At 43.9% G+C, this 16,171-nt stretch overlaps 1 pseudogene; it reads left to right on the top strand.

Annotated features, from left to right (window-relative positions):
• The first annotated feature begins 14,995 nt into the window (after positions 1 to 14,995).
• Positions 14,996 to 15,127, top strand: Gm24648 (annotated as a pseudogene).
• Positions 15,128 to 16,171: the final 1,044 nt, after the last annotated feature.

Genomic DNA, 16,171 nt, shown 5'->3' with positions numbered 1-16,171 from the left:
ACGCCCTTAAAGAAATACGGGAGAACCCAGGTAAACAGCTAGAAGCCTTTAAAGAGGAAACACAAAAATCCCTTAAAGAGTTACAGGAAAACACAATCAAATAGGTCAAGGAAAGGAACAAAACTATATAGGATCTAAAAATGGAACTAGAAACAATAAAGAAATCACAAAGGAAGAAAACCCTGGAGATAGAAAACCTAGGAGAGAGATCAGGAGTCTTAGATGCAAGCATCAGCAACAGAATACAAGAGATAGAGGAGAGAGTCTCAGGTGCAGAAGATACCATAGAAAACATTGACACAACAGTCAAAGAAAATGCAAAAAGCTTTTCCCTACTTTCTCCTCTATAAGGTTCAGTGTTTTATGTGGAGTTCCTTAATCCACTTAGATTTGACCTTAGTACAAGGAGATAGGAATGGATCAATTTGAATTCTTCTACATGATAACCGCCAGTTGTGCCAGCACCATTTGTTGAAAATGTTGTCTTTTTTCCACTGGATGGTTTTTGATCCCTTGTCAAAGATCAAGTGACCATAGGTGTGTGGGTTCATTTCTGGGTCTTCAATTCTATTCCATTGGTCTACTTGTCTGCCGCTATACCAGTACCATGCAGTTTTTATCACAATTGCTCTGTAGTACAGCTTTAGGTCAGGCATGGTGATTCCACCAGAGGTTCTTTTATCCTTGAGAAGAGTTTTTACTATCCTAGGTTTTTTGTTATTCCAGATGAATCTGCCGATTGCCCTTTCCAATACGTTGAAGAATTGAGTTGGAATTTTGATGGGGATTGCATTGAATCTGTAGATTGCTTTTGGCAAGATAGTCATTTTTACAATATTGATCCTGCCAATCCATTAGCATGGGAGATCTTTCCATCTTCTGAGATCTTCTTTAATTTCTTTCTTCAGAGACTTGAAGTTCTTATCGTACAGATCTTTCACTTCCTTAGTTAGAGTCACGCCAAAGTATTTTATGTTATTTGTGACTATTGAGAAGGGTGTTGTTTCCCTAAATTCCTTCTCAGCCTGTTTATCCTTTGTGTAGAGAAAGGCCATTGACTTGCTTGAGTTAATTTTATATCCGGCTACTTCATTGAACCTGTTTATCAGGTTTAGGAGTTCTCTGGTGGAATTTTTAGGGTCACTTATATATACTATCATATCATCTGCAAAAAAGTGATATTTTGACTTTTTCCTTTCCAATTTGTATCCCCTTGATCTCCTTTTGTTGTTGAATTGCTCTGGCTAGGACTTCAAGTACAATGTTGAATAGGTAGGGAGAAAGTGGGCAGCCTTGTCTAGTCCCTGATTTTAGTGGGATTGCTTCCAGTTTCTCGCCATTTACTTTGATGTTGGCTACTGGTTTGCTGTAGATTGCTTTTACCATATTTAGGTATGGGCCTTGAATTCCTGATCTTTCCAAGACTTTTATCATGAATGGGTGTTGGATTTTGTCAAATGCTTTCTCAGCATCTAACGAGATGATGAAGTGGTTTTTGTCTTTGAGTTTGTTTATATACTGGATTACGTTGATGGATTTCCGTATATTGAACCATCTCTGCATCTATGGGATGAAACCTACTTGGTCAGGATGGATGATTGTTTTGATGTGTTCTTGGATTCGGTTAGTGAGAACTTTATTGAGGATTTTTGCATCGATATTCATAAGGGAAATTGGTCTGAAGTTCTCTATCTTTATTGGGTCTTTTTGTGGTTTAGGTATCAGAGTAATTGTGGCTTCATAGTATGAGTTGGGTAGAGTACCTTCTGCTTCTATTTTGTGGAATAGTTTGTGAAGAACTGGGATTAGATCTTCTTTGAAGGTCTGATAAAACTCTTCACTAAAGCCATCTGGTCCTGGGCTTTTTTTGGTTGGGAGACTGTTAATGACTGCTTCTATTTCTTTAGGGGATATAGGACTGTTTAGATCATTAACCTGATCTTGATTCAACTTTGGTACCTGGTATCTGTCTAGAAACTTGTCCATTTCATCCAGGTTTTCCAGTTTTGTTGAGTATAGCCTTTTGTAGAAGGATCTGATGATGCTTTGTATTTCTTCAGGATCTGTTGTTATGTCTTCCTTTTCATTTCTGATTTTGTTTCCCTAGTTGGCCATTAGTGGAAAGAGAGGCCCATTGGTCGTGCAAACTTTATATGCCTCAGTACAGGGGAATGCCAGGGCCAAGAAGTGGGAGTGGATGGGTGAGGGAGTGGGTAGTAGAGCGGGTGGGGGAGCATGTGGGGGACTTTTGGGATAGCATTGGAAATGTAAATGAAATAAATACCTAATTTTAAAAAAGAGAGAGAGAGAGAAAAAAAAGAAAACCCAAAAAGCAAAAAGCTCCTAACCCAAAGCATCCAGGAAATCCAGGACACAATCAGAAGACCAAATCTAAGGATAATAGGTATAGAAGAGAGAAGATTCCCAACTTAAAGGGCCAGTAAATATCTTTAACAAAATTATAGAAGAAAACTTCCACAACATAATGAAAGAGATGCCCGTGAACATACAAGAAGCCTACAGAACTCCAAATAGACTGGACCAGAAAAGGAACTCCTCCATCACATAATAATCAAAACACCAAATGCACAAGACAAAGAAAGAATATTAAAAGCAGTAAGGGAAAAAGGTCAAGTAACATATAAAGGCAGACCTTTCAGAATTACACCAGACTTCTCTCCAGAGACTATGAAAGCCAGAAGATCCTGGGCAGATGTCATACAGACCCTAAGAGAATACAAATGCCAGCCCAGGCTACTATACCCAGCAAAACTCTCAATCACCATAAATGGAGAAAACAAGATATTCCATGACAAAACCAAATTCACACAGTATCTTTCCATAAGTCCAGCCCTACAAATGATGATAGATGGAAAATACCAACACAAGGAGCGAAACTACAACATAGATGAAGCAAGAAAGTAATCATCTTTCAACAAACCCACACAAACTAATTCCACCTCTAACAAGAAAATTAACAGGAAGTAACCATCACTTTTCATTAATATGAAAATTAATATTACAAACATATCCTAATCAATTAAAATTCAAAAATGTGAGGAATTAGAAATTTGCTGACTGTCATCCTGTGGTCTCTCTAATTTGGTAATGGGAGAAATAGGTCCAATATTGTACAATCCATATACACTTTCTGCTTGTTTGTACATATAATGGTCTTGAAATCATGCTTCTCCTATCTCAGCCTCTCTATTAGTAGGATTGTTTATTTGATGTTTTCACACTATACTATGGTTTTCAGAACAGCTTACATATCTCAAAATTATTTATACAGCCAAAAGAAATGTAGACAATTAATTTGGGCAGTGGCTTATAAAAGAACAGCAAAGAGTAAGACTGAAGGCTTTGCTTGATATTTATAATTATTGTATCAATTTTGAGAAGGGGACTTTATAAGTTACTCTTATTCTGAGATGAATGCTTTTCAAAATCATCATAGCCAATGAACCAGAATCTTACCCTCACCTAACGTCTGTGCCACCCTCCAAGCAGAGCCATTGTTCATTGAAACAGTTGATGAATGACTTCATGAATAGACCATCTTAATACACACACCATTTCTTAAATGAATGTAACCTGTTCCCCGCGGGCTGAGAATGACGACAATCACTCAAGTCAAATAGCTCTGACCATAGCAGGAAATCTGTGTCCAAAAATCATGCCTACAATTCACTCCTTGGCGCAGCAGAACTGTCAACTCTTAGCTTAGCTACTATGGAGGTAAAATCCTTTAGTGATGTGAGGGACATTGAAGTATAGCCTTATTACAATGAACTCCAATGTCCAAAAACTGTTCTTATTTTGTGTTTGTACCACAGTAAGAGCCAAGGTTTTAAGCTCTACTAAAAACAAAACAAACAAACAAACAAAAAGACTATCATTTATGTTCATTAAAAAAACTAATAGTGATATATTATTTTGAAATATCAGTTAATATATTTGAAGTTATTTAAAATTTATAGTGAGAAAAACGTATGTATTTTCAGTATTGCTGTAAACAAACATCTACATAAGACTGTTCAATTGATTGTTGTTTTATATCAAACAACTTTTATAATACTCATTTTTATTGTTACAATATTTTATACATTTTAAAGAATATGATAAAAGACAAAAGGTATTGCAGGATTTGAACGGAGGGGTGCTCTCCAGGAGGAGTTGGGGTACAAAAGGGAAAGAAGAATGTGATGTAAGTCTATTTACTTAAAATATGTTTTTCAATGTTAACAAACTCAGATAGATTGAAATTATGTATCTTTTCTCAACACAATGCAATAAAACTTAAAGGAAAAAAAAGAACCCCCCCCCCAATTGAGATCTTTTTACTTAGATTATTTGCAGTGACCATGGATAGGCAGCCACTAGGCTGGTGTTCCATGAGGATATAGATGGTATATCTGTAACCACATCATCGAGCCTAGTGAGAGAAGGCGGTGCTTATAAAAACTAGAAGATTTAAAGAGGATAATGGTGGTCCACTCTTTCATTGTAGTCTTGTTCACCTGGAAGGCACTTTATCGCCGTCCTGTGTAATCTCACAGTTCCTCAGGCTGACAGCCTGCTCAAGCTTATAAAAGAAGGAAGCAACCTTGGGAGGAGCAGTCAACAACACAGGAAGTTCAGTTGTTCAAGCCCGCCCACCTGTTCCAGCAGCGCAGACCACACTGCATTCAGTTCTGCTATGTAAGATAGCCTATGCTCAGCTGTGCTGGGGTCTCCAGGGAGGCTAGTAGACGTGGCAACTGCACTGTCAATGTGGCTTGCAAGAAATAATGTGGAGATCCGTCCCAGAGTTGTAAATTCAGGTTTCAACATCATGTAATTTTGAAGAGGCCATTTATCCCCCATTTTATTTACTGACTCAAAATATTAAGTTTTTTTTTTTTTAATCATTGCAAGGCGGTAGGGAACATTAAGATGTATGGAGCGCTTCTGTCTCCTTCAGGCTCGCAGTTTACTTGGGGAGATAAAATTCACCTGCAAACCACTAAGCTGCAAGGCAGAGCACAGCGAAGTCCCAGTTGCTTCTTTATATATATATAAACTGTATCCTGAGCAAGACAAATGACTTCCTGCTGCAATAGTCAGGAAGGCCCCATAGAAGCCAGTTGAGCTCTGGATTAAAGGATGATTAAATTTCATTAAGCAGAGAACTGTGGGAGGGCGGTTCAAACAAGCACCGGGCGGGAGCGAAGGTGCGGAGCTGGAGGCTGGGGTGCTATTTTGGTTTGCTTAGACAGATGGCTTGTGTGGGTGGGCTGTGAGAGATAAATAAGGCCAGTGGCCTGCTTCATACCTGTCATGCAGTGGGCACTTCAAGTTTTAGCTTCCACATTGGGGAAAGAGAATATGGAAAATACTTCACAAGAACTCCAGGATGGCAATTGGGAGCCCAGTCACCGCTTTGGAAATTGGAGCTTTGTCAGTTTTCCTGAACTCTCTTGGTGGTATCACTGGGAGGCTACATTGTCCTCAACTGTCTCATGAAGGAAACTTGATTGTCTCTACGTGGTCCTAAGAGTTACAAGGACACAGTGAGCAATGAGAAGGGAAGGCGATAGAAAACTGGCTCTGCTGTTCCTTAGTGGGAGCAGCTACGGAGGACAGTTAAGCCAAACCGCCTTGCTAAAGCTGGGCATCGGCTTCCTCTCGTGCTCACTGTGCAATGGTCTAGGGCTCCAGAACAGGGCAGAGAAGCTCAAGGAGGTGCAAATTGGGATCACCCGGGTTGAGCATGCAGCTGCCAGTCTCTGAAATGGAGGCAAAGAGCAGAGAGTATGGGGACAGCAGCTTGGTATCAAGTGGAAGGCTCATTGTGGCATCCTAAGGGAAGGAGACTGAATGGGCTCTGAACCCCAGGGACATCCTCAGATCCTCAAAGCCTTGTGGTGTGTCTGCATGGCGGCAGCGGGCCCGGTAGCGGATCCCTCTGCTTCATGAAGGGCGCTGAACAGGAGGAAACGGTCTTTTCTGTGCCAGCAACTTACCTGGAGCCAAATGACTTCGGCATTGAGTCTCCAGGCAGGAAGGGTGTGCCTCCGCCACAGCTTCCTGAGTGAACGAGCCTTGCTCTTTTCAACCCATTTCCTTTGCTCTTAGATTCCAGAGAGGATTCCACCAGAACATCCCTGTGTTTCCCTGATGAGAGTTAGCTTAGCCATCTCTCCCTTGCCTCCTCAAGTCAGGATAGATGCCTGCTGAGACATCTCATGTCCGGGTCCCAGAGGCTGTGGCTTTTTTTTTTTTTTTATAGTATTTATAGTCTGTGGGTAAGAACATGCTACTAGGTGGGCGGTGGGCAGATTCATCAATATGGCACTATTCCCACAGCCACAGGATCAGTACCAACCTTCTGGGGGAGGTTTTCTTGACACTCCTCATCAGAGTCATGCTATCTATCAGCTCAGTGACAAATGAGCCTGTTACTGCTAGCACAGTGAGTTGTCCCAGAAAATCAGGGTCTAAGCAAACACTTGTTTCTTCATCCAAGGTAGAGCTCCTGGGAAGATGTGGGGAAGATGGAATCTGGAGCTAGGCAGAGACGTATTTTCTAGACTGTAGATTCCTACAGCCTCTGCTCAGCAGGCAAGGGATCGGGTGATGATCCCTGGTACGTGGGGATCTTGAACTCCTCCCGCCATCCCTGACCAGTTGCAGAAGAGAGAGCCGGTGGACAGTGGGAAAAAGAGAGCATCTGTCTGAGTCCCTTGAAAACATCTGGGGGACAAAAGGGACACCAGCCCAAGGGAAATTATTTGCCATATAAGGTCTCCTGGCCTGCCAGACATTACCAGGACACCTTCCTTTGAATCTGGAGTGGGGGAAACATACCTATTATGTCCTTGTGTGCTTGCCACAACATCATTTCAGAATGATTGGCAGGTGCCAATGATGTGTTTCTGCTACAAGTGGATGGGTTTCACGAAAAGTACTATCCATGGTATGTGAGAGTCTGTCAATGGTGTCTCACAGTCAAGGAACTTAGGTGAGGCCTTGCTTCTGACTGCACGTGGACAAGGATGAGTTCAGCGGTGAACTCTGAACTCTGAACTTGAACTTGACTGGTATTTCACCTCACAGCTGCTGTGCTGGGATCTGGGTTGACTACAGCGGTGAGTGAAGGAGTTGTTGGAAATTCTAGGAAAGTCTCCAAAAATCCGGTGAGGGTCTGAGCCTCAAGGTTGTAGATCTGCATGTTGAGGCATCCAGGGAAGACAGGGGTAATAATTCAGTCCCTTGAGTAATAAGAGTACCCATGCTTTCTTGTGACTTCTGTACGTATAGATTAAGGAGTTAGCCATGTGTGTATGTTGCCTAGGAACATGTCACAACATGTTTGCTGTAGATAGATGCGTGCGTTTATTTGTGAGCTATTTTTGTATAATGAAGTATGTACTGCACACACTAAATATTATTATTCATCCTCAATGTCGACTAGGAAATGATTTCTGGAAGCATGCTGTTGTTTTGTTCTTGAGACAGGGTCTCACCATGTAGCCCAGGCTAGCCTCCAACTCACTCTCCTCCTCTTTCAGCTTCTTGTTTGTTGTGAGTACATGCATACACCACCTCGCACGGCTAGGAAACAGATTCTCTGGATCATTTGTAGTTCGTAAGACTTTGAGACATGGAGCTGTCTGTCTTTATCTTTGGGGCATGTGTTCCAAGATCCCCAGTGGATATTTAAACATGAGGGGAGTACCAAAGCCTGCATGGGCACTCCATGTGGCAGTGGTTTGCAACTTTAATCTTTTGAAAACCTATTTTTATTATTATTGTTATTATTTTCTTCTTTTTTTATTATGTATTTTCCTCAATTACATTTCCAATGCTAGCCCAAAAGTCCCCCATGCCCTCCCCCCCACTCCCCTACCCACCCATTCCCACTTTTTAGCCCTGGTGTTCCCCTGTACTGGGATATATAGAGTTTGCACGACCAATGGGCCTCTCTTTCCAGTGATGGCCGACTAGGCCATCTTTTGATTCATATGCAGCTAGAGTCAAGAGCTCCGGGGTACTGGTTAGTTCATAATGTTGTTGCACCTGCAGGGTTGCAGATTTCTTTAGCTCCTTGGATACTTTCTCTAGCTCCTCCATTAGGGGCCCTGTGATCCATCCAATAGCTGACTGTGAGCATCCACTTTTGTGTTTGCTAGGCCCCGGCCTAGTCTCACAAGAGACAGCTATATCAGGGTCCTTTCAGCAAATGCTTGCTAGTGTGTGCAATGGTGTGAAAACCTATTTTTAATGATGGTTGTTAAAAGCTTTAGCGCCCCGCCCCCTTCTGGCCCATCACCCATCAGAGGTAGTAAGAAGAAAGGATATGAAGGAAGTGGGTCTGCTTAGAAGGGATCTTTGGAGCAACTCCCATCCGTGTTGTTTGGAAATTGGCAGTTCAGTACACAGGTTAGCAGTGGCAGCTCAATCCACTCGCAAACACTTCACGGATGCACTGGTATTCTATATCAGTAGTCAGGATAGCAAACACAAATCAACAGTGGCGGCACTGCCTAGAGACAGCCTTGGCTCGAGTCATCAGGAGGGACCAGGAGGCCAGGAGAAGTTCTCGGCTGTGCCTCTCTCAGGGATGCAAAGTTCAGCAAAGACTCGAGACTCACTAGAGCACTGCGTAGCTAACTATACCAGCAAGCCAAGTTCTGTCTCCATCACTCCATCAAATCTTATTAATACCCTCCAAGCATCATGTGTCCTTCAGGTGCCTGACTCACCACGGGTCTTGCATTAGCACAGCACATGTATCCAATCCAGTGGGCAGAAACTGCAGCACACCACCAGAAGTTTTTTGGTGCGTTTCTCTCTATGGTGTCCTGACAAATGTAGCTCAACTATGCAATGTAAGGCAGACCGATACATGCGCGTTGTCAACAGACTCCTCCATCACGTGTTCTTTCACACGCTTGCTTTAGCAGAACATCCCCTCTCCGGTGTCTGCTTCATCGAATCGTTCCTTCACAAGTCTTCCTTAGCCTTTCACACCCGTGTCCACTTTGATGAAACGTTCCTTCATGTGTTTGCTTCAGAAAAACACTGTTCAAAAGAACTTTCCAAAGAACCCTTAAGTTTCCACTTCACTGGGTAGTTATTGTGGGGCAGTGGATAATGAGAAGTAGCCTAGTCCTTGGTTGAGCTAAAGGCTTTGAAGCCCTGAAGCCCCTGAAGGGACGGTAGGAGCTTTACCTGCTCCTGGGCACCAGGCCCCTGTCATGGTCCACTGCCCCACAAGTCATACAACCAAGACAGCTATTACGTGACTAGGGAGCAGGGAGTATATACAACATGGGTATGTCAGGTACAGCAATAATGTATTTTCTGGAATGGGTGGGGTTGGCAATATATTTAATCACACTGCTCAGAACAATCCAGAATGTAAAACAGCATTTCTGGAATTTCCCATTTAATATTTTCAGGCCTCAGCTGGTTAGGAGTAAGTGAGACCTTAGAAAGTGAAGTGTTGGAAGGGGCGGCTACCATGTGTGTAAGACTTCTCCATAGAAAGGGGCAGCTACCGAGTGTGTAAGACTTCTCCATCCTTCAATGTGCCAACCTTGGGAGAGTAATTCAATGGATAAAACTGTAAATCTCCACTATGCATCTTTCAAGATGTGTCCAATATCATTCCACAAAAGCACAGTTCTGAGGGAACACAATAGGATGTCTGAGTGCATCTCTGCCTGGGTTTACCTTGTATTTGGCTATGAGATCAGAAAGGATATTTTTTTAAACAACTTTTCTCTTCTGTTTTGGTTTCTTGGTTCACCAATACTTATGGATCCTTTCTCTGAAACTTCCTAGTACACGCTGCTCTGTGACTATCTGTTTTCTGGAAAGACAGGGCCCATAAGGCGGGATTTAGTTCCTAGGAGCAGGGAAGGTTTGTGTCCTGTTCCACCATGGCCACACATAGGACGATGATCTTTCTGCTTCCCCAAGACAAGAAGGCTTAGAGAAGGTGCTGCTGACTGACTGAGCTCAGCGCTTTGCAGCCAAGTGGTTGTAACCGGACCTTAGGCACATGGGTTTGCACTTCACGGCAGAGAATTCTACCACAGCCAGAGGAGACACCGCTTTTCCGGGTGGCTCTCTGATCTGCATCTCTTCACGCTGCCATCCATTCTTCCTGTACCAGTGTTCTATCACATGCTCACTTGCTATTACCTAATCAGGGAGACTTTGACAGGGAAGAAAAATCTTCCACATCTGCCTTATATATTTTGCACAAGATAAAATAAAACAAAACAAAACAGTAAAATATATTGCAAAGTCCTGGCATTGCCCTGGAGTCTCTGCAGTTGGCAGCCTCGTTGCTCGAGGATGAAGCCTAGAGGTTGGGAGAGGGGATGCTTAGCTGTCTAGTGGATTGTTGCAGAGCCCCTTCTCAGAGCTTCACCATATCATATAGTCCCAAATTATCTGAATCTATTTGGGTGCAACAGCTTCGCTTGAAATTGTCCCCTAAGTGCCGGAAACGAAAAAAGAAAAGAATTGGGATGCATGTAGCAGAGAAGAGTTAGTGTTTTTAAAAGCTGGAAAAATGATAACCAGATGCTCACCACAAAGGAGGAGGAGGAGGCCCTCCCTCTGGTTCTAAGCTGGCTGCACTGATCCCTAGTCTGGTCCCTCCCATCCGGATGGCTGCCCTGAGCCCTCTGGGAGGCTACCTTGGGAGACCGCCCGGGAGCTCCAACTGGCCCCAAATCCAAAGAAGGCAGGCAAAGCATCTGGAATGAATTGTCCAGATCAGCTCTGCCTTGCCCAGGCGCCCTGACAGCTTCTTGGGCCCACGCGAGGCATGGATTTAATCCATCAAGCACTCTGCAGACAGGCCTCCAGACAGCTCCTCCACTCCTTCCAGGATCTGGATTCCAACAGAGGTACAATTAGACCTGCTAGTCACTTCCAAGTTTGACTTTCTCAGAGAAAGGACCAAGGTGTGCTCTGAGAGACACTTTCCAGCAGCTCTTGGCCCTGAGACAAATAAAGAGGGGAATGGTTTTGGCAGGAGGCCTCCCCCTGGTTCGGTTGTATTCCCACTGCGATATGCCAACCATCCAGCCAGCCCTGACAACTGACACTTCTTTGGAAAGGATAGAGAAAATAATCCCCCACCACAACACTTTGGGGAGTCTCTCAGAAGTGCCAACCTGTCTTTCCACACCCTCTCTACACAATGCAAGGTCTGATTGGGAGAAGTGATGGGATATTGGGGGAGGGGGCTGGGAGGAGGGGAGGGGCCTGGGAAGGCTTTTGGAATTGTCCCTAAATCAAACTGTCAAAAAGACTGAGGTTTATTTTCTCTTCTTCGAAATCATAAAACCCTGAAAACAATAGATTTTGAGTTTTCTTCTAGGACGATAGCCACTTTGATGGTGTGTGAACAGTATTGATCTTCTCCTCTACAAACCCTGCCTTCTCCCTACCACCTTCTTCCTACTCTCTATTCATTCCTTCACTGATAAGGAAAATGGATAGTGTCTCTGAACTCTCTCATCAGGGGAGCAGATTCCAAGATAACTGAGTGGAAGTGGAAGAGAATCTACTGTGTCTAGGTCAGGCCAGTTCTCAAATGGCCAGAGCGATGGTGAATCACAGACTCACCAGCGCCATCACCTCGGAGTTGTATAGAAGCTTCCAGAATGTTTTGCAAACTCCTGGCTTGTGTCCCTCACAGTGCTCGCCTCTGCTGTCTCCTAGCACCTCTGTGAAGCACTGCCCACTCTTCCCATGTTCACCACCTGGCAGCAGGTGATAGCCCAGAACTGAGATGTGACTTGAGCTACACACAGCAGATGTGAACGGAGCAGGTCACACTTCTGTAGGTTGTCTCGCTTGCCCATCTCCCCGTGTCACCACAACAGCTGCACAAGAACACTGATATTTGGAGTAAGGGGTGGTGAAGTTGTCTCATCACAGACAAACTGAGCAGGGGAAGTCCTCTGGAAGGAATCTCTGTGTTGCTTTCCCACCTCTGCGCCACTCGGACCACTCAAAACATCCCCAGGACTTGCTCTCCGTCTCCTCCAGTCACCAACCAGCTTGTTCTTTACATTTTTACTTATTGTTCGTGTGTGTGTGTGTGTGTGTGTGTGTGCGTGTGTGTGTGTGTGAGTGTGCCTTAGTTAGGGTTTCCATTGCTGTGAACAGACACCATGACTAAGGCAACTCTTATAAGGACAACATTTAATTGGGGCTGGCTTACGGGTTCAGAGCTTCAGTCCATTATCATCAGGGCGGGGAGCAGGAAGCAGGGCAACGTCCAGGCAGACATGCTGCTGGAGAAAGAGATGAGAGAGCTCTCCATCTTGATCTGCAGGCAGCAGGAGATTCTTTTGAACTGGGTGGAGCTTGAGCACTAGATATCAGGTTTGAGTATAGGTGAGTGCTCCAACGCAGGAATGAGACCAGGAGAAGAGTTCATCAGCATCAGCACCATGCCCCATCCAACCCCCACTGCCAATACCCCCGACCCAACCTCCACATATATGATCGTTCCGAGTAGAATTCTAGCTTCAAGAAAAGTGGGGCAATGAAGCAAAATGTCAGGCACCAATGCCAAACAAAGCACATGGAGGCTATAGAAAGAGTTATAGCTCAGAGCCGGTCAGTGTAGTCAGTGGACAGTGCAAGAGCCCTCAGATCTCAGGTTCACTGACTAACAAGGAGAGCAGGGCAGTAAAATAGATGCCAGACTCTTAGAAGTGGGCACCAGCTATGGCAACTGTCTGACCCTCCACTGGATAGTGGATGATGAACCAGAGTGGGCTACTTATGTGCTGAGCCTGAAGAGCCTGTGTTGGGCTAGGGAGGGCCAGTGTATGAGACTGGCCATTCTCAGTCATAAAGGGCAATATATTTGTGATTAAAATAGCACCTTGCTATTTTAATTCTGGTCCTCTGCCAGCCTGAAGGGGTAGAGGGAATACCAAAACAAGAGTCTAGAAATCTCTGGACTACTCTGGCTGAAGCCAGTCACTAGTGTGGGACTCTTAGACATATCTTTTTTTTTTTAAACCAACTGTTAGGGGGTTTGTTTTCCTTGTTTGCAAAAATCAGGAAGTTGAGCCAAACAAAAGGTTTTCAAAGCATCCTCCTCAGACTGGCAGTACCAGTGCCATCCGGTGGTTTATGAGAAATGAAAGTCCTTAGACCCTACCTTAATTCTACCAGATCAGAAACATTGGGAGGGACCCCTGGAAACCTGTGCTTTAATGAGTCTCCAAGTGTTTCTGAGCCCAGTAAAGTCTCAGATTCCAGGTCCCAAATAATCCTACATCTGCATGCCCAGATGCCTCTGCATTTGCTAGAAGAGATGAAATGCCCCTACCCCTGCTCCTGAGCACACAGACACCCACAGAGCAGGTCTCAGCACACAGCTCTTCTCCCCAGTCTGTTGCTAAGCCAAGGCTGCCTCTGCAAGGGATGGATTAATGCTGCGACCAGCCAGTTAGAGAGGATACACTGCATTCTGTCTCCTTTATCTCCTGCCCAATTAGCTAGAGGTAAGTTAGGAAGATTTACTCTCCTTCACAAGCAAGGTCACAACCTGAGGTTGTCATAGAAGCCAGTTTCCACCCTGGCTGCGCTCCTGGAGCAGCGGATTGGCTAGTAGGCAGACGGCTCTGCCTGGCAGCAGGGATTTGATAGGCAAGGCGTGGAGGAAGAACCAAAGGGGAAGAGCAGCTCTGCTAAGCCTGTTGCCTTCTGCTTACAAAAATTTATAGGTCTATTTATAACTTGTCTTGCTCCACAAAGGATTTCAGGCAGCTGCCTTCCTTGTTGAAAAATCCTTGATGCCAAAACTTGGTGTCTGACACCAAGGACTTCCTGGTCCAGAGCAGAGGGCCAAGCCTTTGTTCGTGCAACCTCGAGCAAGCACATCACGGGTGCCCTAAGTGTGGAGGGTAGCTATCCATCGTCCTGCCCTTCCTTCCTGCCTTCCTGTCTTCACAGATGATAGAGTCAGCATCTTGTCTGCCCTTGTTTTCCGTGGTACAACCTGATAACTCCTGGTTTGCATCTTTTCCATTTGGGTTAAATAAGTAAGATCCATTAGGAAAAAGTCCCAAAGCCTAGTTCGAGGACTGATTGTCAGAGCTCTGTACATAAAGAGAATTCTCTGCTTTTTCTCAGCCATCTCTTCCTCAGAGGAAAATGCCCACTACTCCATCATTGGTTGGAGTCATACTTGGAGTCAGTTCGGATTTTGAGGGGTCCTTACGTCAGCTACGTCCTCAATGTGCTTAGAAGAGATGCAGCTTCGTAGTAAATTCCCAATAACCATTACCGCAAGTAAACAAAATAGAAACCCGTGGCATGGGTTCATACAAGAGCCTCTTAGGAAGCTTTTGATCCAACTAGGATTGTCCCTTTGCAGGAATAATTGATCACTATGAGTCTGAACCCCAAATTCTTGTCTTGTCTTTCCTTTTTTTACTTATCTTCTTAGTCTAGAACTGAGTTCAACAATTAAGTTATTTGGCTTCAGCTATTTCAGAGTGAGAGGTTCTAGTTTTTAACAAATCTCTCCACAGGAGGCTCAGTGACATCTAGAGTTACTGAGACATGGAGAGAGCCACATGCTCTGACCCTGGCTGAGCGCCTCTGTAAAGGGCTGCCATATTCTGCCCCCATGAGTCCTTGCTCCCTGGACTTCAGCCATGCGGGGGTTCTGACACATGCTCTGTCCCCACATGGCCTCCCTCTCACGGCTCAGTCTCCTCAGTCTCTCGCTGCCTACCCCTGCCCTTGCTTCACATACAGGATGTTCTCTTTTGGAATCTGACTAACCATCACAAAAATTGACAGGAAACAGCCAAGAGCAGAGGACAGACATGATGCTTCTAAAGAAGGGAAACTTCGCTTACTAAGTATCGAGACTCATTCATTAGAGACACTTAGCTTACTAAGTATCAAGACTGAAACTTCGCTTACTAAGTATCAAGGCTCGTTCATTATTAGAAGCGTTTGGGTGGATTTTCTTTTTGTTGAGCTGGTGGACAAAGACTTAAAAGGCAAGTGCTAAACAAATACTTGTTTGTAACCCAGGATCCATTGTTCTGTGTGCCTTTTAGTAGAGACAAGAAGGAGTACAAGAAAAGAATGCATTCAACAATAGAAATGATAACTTTGTTATTAGTACAGAAATAAAGAAGCACACACTAGAACAGAAGGGAGAGGCAGAACAGAGTACCCTTGCACACATGTGGCAGAAGAGACACTAGAGGTGGCTATAGGGGGCAGTGACTATAGAAGTGGTGGCTATAGGAGGCAGTGGCTATAGGGGTGGTGGCTATATGGGTAGTGGCTATAGGGGGCAGTGACTATAGGAGACAGTGGCTTATAGGGGATAGTAGACTTTCAATGAGTGGTCCTGGAAAACTAGTTTTCTTAAACATATAAAAAAAGGGATCTTTAAAAAGAAGAAAAAGAGTAAGAATGCATAAAAGATATATATGTGTATATATATATATATATATATATGTATATGTATATACACACACACACAGAGATAGAGGTGATATGGCAAATTTTAAACATTTTAAAAACCTACATATATTTTATTTATTTATTTATTTATTTATTTATTTATTTATTCCTTTGCTGCCAAGCATGTGATGTGTGGCATGTATATAGAGCTGAAAGGACAATTTGAGAAAGTCATTGGGTTCTCATGTTGTCAGACTGGTGACAAGCACCTTTGCCTACTGAACCCCCTCACTGCCCATGAGAAATGTTTACTAAGTGGGTCCTATAAAATAGTTGGACTATACTATCCACTCATGATGACAGCAGTAGTCTCCATAAATCACACACACACACAACAGTTCTGAAGGGATAAAATGGTATTATTCTCATATATAAATATGTATGGTACAAACATATTTACTCATGGGATTAAAATGTCAGTGAAATAATTAGGGGGGGAAAGTCTGAGAAACATTAAAAGGTTGAAGGGCTGAGAATGTAGCATGCCTGAGGCCATTCATTGCCAGGTGTCTTAGTCACTGTGCTAGTGACATGAAGAGACATACCATGACCACAGCAGCTCTTATAAAACAGAGCACGTAGCTGGGCTTGCTTATAGTTTCAGAGGTTTAGTCCACTGTCATCATGACAGAGAGTATGGTGACTCACT

This window comes from Mus musculus, chromosome 17, assembly GCF_000001635.26.
Source record: "Mus musculus strain C57BL/6J chromosome 17, GRCm38.p6 C57BL/6J".
NCBI classification, from domain to species: Eukaryota; Metazoa; Chordata; class Mammalia; order Rodentia; family Muridae; genus Mus; species Mus musculus.
Note: the sequence above shows the minus strand (reverse complement) of the source record. Positions and strands in the feature narration are given on the sequence as shown.